Source organism: Malaclemys terrapin, chromosome 11 (genome assembly GCF_027887155.1).
Source record: "Malaclemys terrapin pileata isolate rMalTer1 chromosome 11, rMalTer1.hap1, whole genome shotgun sequence".
NCBI classification, from domain to species: Eukaryota; Metazoa; Chordata; order Testudines; family Emydidae; genus Malaclemys; species Malaclemys terrapin.
The window spans coordinates 2,802,205-2,808,387 of record NC_071515.1 but is presented as its reverse complement, the minus strand read 5'-3'; positions in this window follow the sequence as shown (position 1 = coordinate 2,808,387).

Below are 6,183 nucleotides of genomic sequence, written 5' to 3'. Positions count from 1 at the left end.
CGCCCATCATCGGCTAAGCCAGTGAGCAGGTGGGGCGCGCAGAGCACCGGAGATGCTGTGGGCAGGGCTGAGTACAATAAAGCTGCGTAACTGGCTTCTCACCTCTTGCCTCCCTTGTTGCCAGGCCCCGGCGCTGTGTATGAACATGAAGTCAATACTCCACTCCCAGGTGAAGCACGAAGGTCACGTTGGGCTTGGAAGGGCTGGCGCAGAGGCTGGAGGGGCGGGGTGGTTACTTTCTCTCACAGCTCAGCCGTGATTAACGATCAGCTGAGTGAAATGAGTCCTACTTATTCCGATTGCTCTTGGGCATGGGCCTTTCCCGCGCCCCCACTGCCATCAGAGCCAACCCCCGTGACTGCCATGGGCATAGGCCTGGACCTTGGGGGCAGGCTCTCCTTTCTGCTCTGGCCACCTTACGCTGGGCATACAGAGCTGGTAAATCCCCCATTGAGCACTCCAGCACAGGGGTTTTCTCAGGAGGCGGAGCACAGGCAGGATGGCCTTAGCCTGACCCCTTCCCGGCCCACTATCTCGGGAGAGGACGGGTGTGGCCAGAGCTTGCGGTGCTCTTGCTGTTCCAGATGCTGCCACGCCCCTGAGGTGAGCATAGGTTACAGCAGCCCTGAGGCTGCTCTAATCATGCCAGCAGCCGGTGCAATCACAGCCACACGAAGGCATGTGAAAGCCACCTTGGGCCACCTGCCAGCCCTGCACTGAGCACAGCTTGGGCAGAACGGAGACTCAGGCTCGATTCTCCTCTCGCTGCCACGCCTGCTAGTGGGGTCACCCTTGCGAGCTCATCGACCCTCCAGGGTGTGCAGCAGGATGAGAGCCCATCCATGGGCCCAGGGCTGAGCCCACCGTCTGGGGGATCCCTGTCCGTGGGGGGCTCCTGAGACGCTGCGCTCCACCCATGGGCTTGCACATTCAGCCCCTGGGGCCTATGGATGGTGAGTGGCACCAGGAACACCCTGCCCCTCCCATGGGGCTGCCTACCAGCCGTGGCGCCCTGCTGTCTCCAGACATCAGGTACTGGCCCTCGCCCGCCGGCAGGGCCTGGAAGGGATAGCAAGCCCCCACCAGGCCAGGGCACCCCACAGCATCTCTCCCCCTGCCTGCAGAGGGGAGGCTCCTGGGCATGGGGGGCTGGCCGAGGGGAGGAGCCTGGAGGGTCCTTGCATCAGGGGAGAGGCAGGGCAGCCAACTCTCATGATGACATCATCAGCACAGCCGGCTGTGCTCCAGCTGCCATGACATCATCCCCCTGGCCGGCTCTGTCCCTTGGGCCATGACAGAATGTACAGCCCTGCCCGGGACACCCTCGCCGTATGACTCCCAGCCCCCACTGCCCCGCCTCCTCCTGAAGAACAGCTGTCAATCAGAGCTGATGCAGGAGGCAGGTAGAGCATCCCAACCCCCTGCCCCCCCCCCCGCCCCCTTCCAGGAGCCAGAGGAGTTTGGGAGCCAGCTTCTCAGAGTGACCATGCCTCTTACATCTCCCCTTCCTGACAGTCTGCTTCCTCCTGGGAGCAATGGGTCAGTCTGACCCCTTGACCCCCAATTAGCAATGGGTCAGTCTGACCCCCATTCCTTCCCAGCCTCCCCCACCACCCCTGTGAGCAATGGGCCAGTCTGTTCCTTCAGTTCTGCCTGCACTCCCCTGTCCCTGCAGCACCAGCCCTGGGGAAGGGCAGTGGGGTGACAAGCCCCTGGAGCTGTAGATGAGGCCGGTATGGGGTTTGGAGGCAAGAGTGATGTGGCGCATGGGAGGGGCATAGTTCCTTGCTGGGTGGAGGAGGGGCAGGGATAGGGGTGATGTGGGGTGAGGGAGGGGCATAGTTCTTTGTAGGGTTATGTAATGCGGTTATGTAAGAAAAAAAATCGACATTTGTAAGTTGCATTTTCATGACAGAGAGATTGCCCTGCAGGACTTGTGTAAGCAGAGTCCGGATGAGCTCTACCCTGACATCTGGTGGTGAATTATGGCGAGTGTGGAAAAGAACTCCAGGGGCTGATCTTGTTTGCATAGGCACACCCACTCGCCTGGCATAAAACAACAGCAACTCAAAGTGGTTACTTTGGCTGGTGTGAGATCCCCAGTTTCTCTGTTATTGGGGCAGGAAGAATAAAGTTTTGTTACCCTGATTCTGTGAATCAAGGCCAGTGGAACTGTTGTATGACAGAAGGACTGAGTGAGTCCTTCACCATTACCTAAGTAGCACTTGCTTGACAAGGGGCACGGGTTACAAAACCCAGTGAATGGAGAGAAGATGGGGTCAGGTATTTGTATCTAATGGTATGGGTGCTCTCTCAGGGCCTGGCACACCAATTGCACCTTCTTCTCTCTCCACTGTTGGATGTCAGAGCTAACTTTGATTCTATTAGGAGTCTGGTTACAGGCTGCTGAGCTGAATTCACTTTGGGCCAATGGTGCACCAGCACTGGGGCTCCCCTACTATGAGCTGAAATCACAAAAGAGCTAAAGTTATTAAGAGCTGAGATCACTGACTACTGTGTTGACTAGGGGGAGAGCCTGAAGCTATATTGCTCAGCAGCTAGTGGAGCAATTTGTGGGGATGACTGGAGGAGCAGCGAGTGGTGCGGAGCCTTGCGGAGCTGGTTGGAGTGGCCCAAGGAATGGCAAGCGGAGCTGTTTGCGGGGACGGCTGGAGCGGCTCACAGGTCGGTGAGCGGAGCAGCTTATAGAGCGGAGCAGTTCGTGGGACGGCAGGAAGTGGACTGGCTCGTGGTGAAGGCTGTGGCGGAACCCCATGGAGAGATGGCTGGCCGGCTGGCCTCGGATCACATAAGGTGCCCTTTCACACCCTGTGTCCCCCGCTTTGCTCTGGGGCTGCACTGACCAGGGACAGAGACTTTGGGGTTTGTTGGACTTTTGGGACTTTGGGTGGTTGCTGGACCCAAGAGACTTTGGGTGATTTTTGGGTTGCTGGACTCAAGAACCCAAAGGGAAAGGACACAGCCCAATTTGCTGGGGTGGGTTTTTTACTCATGGTTTGTGTTATGAATCCTGTTTGTGGTGTTTCCAATTTAATGCTGATGTCGTTTACCGCATGTTATTAAACATTTTCTGCTACACTCAGACTCCGTGCTTGCGAGAGGGGAAGTATTGCCTCTTAGAGGCACCCAGGGGGTGGTATGTAATTGTCCCAGGTCACTGGGTGGGGGCTCGAGCTGGTTTTGCATTGCGTTATTGAACCGGAACCCCGAGATACAGAACCGGTCCTTGTTGCTGCCAACTTAGATGGGCAGAAGGATTACACTTGTATGAGGCAAATTGAAAAATACTATTTATTTTGTTTATCATTTTTACAGTGCGAACAGAAGAGAAGCAAACAGAGGGAGTTTGCCTGGGGGGAGGTCCCCCTGAGTTTTTGCCTTTCAGGCTTCTGTGAGCAGTAAGTACAACATCTGAAGAGGCTCTTAGAAGGAAGACATGGATAGTGAGCGATCAGCTGTTGTGCCCTGCACAGGTTGTGGCATGTTTGTCTTTCTCCCAGAAGAGAAAGTATGAAGTGCAAGCTAGTCTCCATATTGGAAGAGAAGGTGAAAGGACGAGAGACCCAACTATCAATCCTGCATTGCATCAGAGAAAATGAAGATTTTCTGGATAGAAGTCAGCGTTTGGTACTGCAGGCACAGCATGCTGAAGATCAGAGAGGGCAGTACAGAACGGGGAAGAAAATTGGCAGCATCTGACCTCCAGAAGAAGAAAGAGGAGAACCCATGTACCCCCAATGCAGATTGAGGTAAGAAACCGTTTTCAGGGTCTCTGCACAGGTACTATGGCGGAGAATGGTTTGGAAGAGTCATCTGAGGGAAGGGATCAGAAGGAGACCCCATCGACCGGAAGGCATGGAATACATTGCCCTAGAGATGGGGGTCCCACGACCCCATCACTCCCAAGAGGAGGAGATGGGTGGTGGTGGTTGGGGACTCCCTTCTAAGGGGGACGGAGTCATCCAGCTGCCGTCCAGACCAGGAAACTCGAGAAGTGTGCTGCTTGCCTGGATCTAGAATTCAGGATGTGACGGAATATCTGTCAAGACTGATCAAGCCCTCGGATCGCTACCCCTTCCTACTTCTCCATGTAGGCACCAATGATACTGCCAAGAATGACCTTGAGCGGGTCAGTGCAGACTAGGAGGCTCTAGGAAGGATAAAGGAGTTTGAGGTGCAAGTCATGTTCTCATCCATCCTCCCTGTTGAAGGAAAAAGCCCAGGTAGGGACCATCGAATTGTGCAGGTAAATGCGTGGTTACGCAGGTGATGTCAGAGAGAGGGCTTTGGATTCTTCGACCACGGGATGTTGTTCCACGAAGAAGGATTGCTAGGAAGAGATGGAATCTACCTAACTAAGAGAGGGAAGAGCATCTTCGCAGTCAGGCTTGCTAACCTAGCGAGGAGGGCTTTAAACTAGGTTCACCGGGGGATGGAGACCTCAGCCCTGAGGCAAGTGGGGAAGTGGGATACCAGGAGGAAACACAAGGAGGAGGGTGCAACAGAGGAGATCTCCAGATTCATACTGAGAAAGTAGAGCGATCGGCTAGTTATCTTAGGTGCTTGTATACAAATGCAAGAAGCCTGGGAAACAAGCAGGAAGAATTGGTCCTGGCACAGCCAAGGAACTATGATATGATTGGAATAACAGAGACTTGGTGGGGTAACTCACATGACTGGAGTACTGTCATGGATGGGTATAAACTGTTCAGGAAGGACAGGCGGGGGAGAAAAGGTGGAGGAGTTGTACTGGAAGTAAGGGAGCAGTATGATTGCTCAGAGCTCCAGTATGAAACTGGAGAAAAGCCTGTTGAAAGTCTTTGGGTTAAGTCTAGAGGCAAGAGTAACAAGGGTCATGTCGTGGTGGGCATCTGCTATAGACCACCAGACAAGGAGGATGAGGCAGACAAGACTCTCTTCGGACAACTAACAGAAGTTTCCAGATCACAGGCCCTGGTTCTCATAGGATACTTCAATCACCCTGCATCTGCTGGGAGAGCAATACAGCGGTGCACAGACAATCCAGGAAGTTTTTGGAGAGTGTTGGGGACAACTTCCTGGTGCAAGGCTGGAGGAACCAACTAGGGGCCATGCTCCTCTTGACCTGCTGCTCACAAACAGGGAAGAATTAGTAGGGGAAGTAGGAGTGGGTGGCAACCTGGGCAGCAGTGACCATGAGATGTCTGAGTTCAGGATCCTCACAAAAGGAAGAAAGGAGAGCAGCAGAATATGGACCCTGGACTTCAGAAAAGCAGACTTTGACTCCCTCAGGGAACTGATGGGCAGGATCCCCTGGGAAGCTAATATGAGGGGGAAAGGAGTCCAGGAGGGCTGCCTGTATTTTAAAGAATCCTTATTGAGGGTGCAGGAACAAACCATCACAATGTACAGAAAGAATAGTAAATATGGCAGGCGACCAGCTTGGTTTAACAGAGAAATCTTTGGTGAGCTTAAACACAAAAAGGAAGCTTACAAGAAGTGGAAACTTGCACAGATGACTAGGGAGGAGTATAAAAAATATTGCTCAAGCATGCAGGGGGTGTAATCAAGAAGGCCAAAGCACAATTGGAGTTGCAGCTAGCAAGGGATGTGAAAGGTAACAAGAAGGGTTTCTACAGGTATGTTAGCAACAAGAAGAAGATCAGGGAAAGTGTGGGACCCTTACTGAATGGGGGAGGCAACCTAGTGACAGATGATGTGGAAAAAGCTGAAGTACTCAATGCTTTTTTGCCTCGGTCTTCACAGACAAGGTCAGCTCCCAGACTGCTGCACTGGGCAGCACAGTATGGGGAGGAGGTGAGCAGCCCTCAGTGGTGAAAGAACAGGTTAAGGACTATTTAGAAAAGCTGGACATGCACAAGTCCATGGTGGCGGATCTAATGCATCTGAGGGTGCTGAGGGAGTTGGCTGATGTGATTGCAGAGCCTTTGGCCATTATCTTTGAAAACTCATGGCGATCGGGGGAGGTCCCGGATGATTGGAAAAAGGCAAATATAGTGCTCATCTTTGAAAAAGGGAAGAAAGAGAATCCAGACAGCTACACACCGGTCAGCCTTGCCTCTCTCCCTGGAAAAATCATGGAGCAGATCCTCAAGGAAACCATTTCGAAGCACTTGGAGGAGAGGAAGGTGATCAGGAACAGTCAACATGGATTCACCAAGG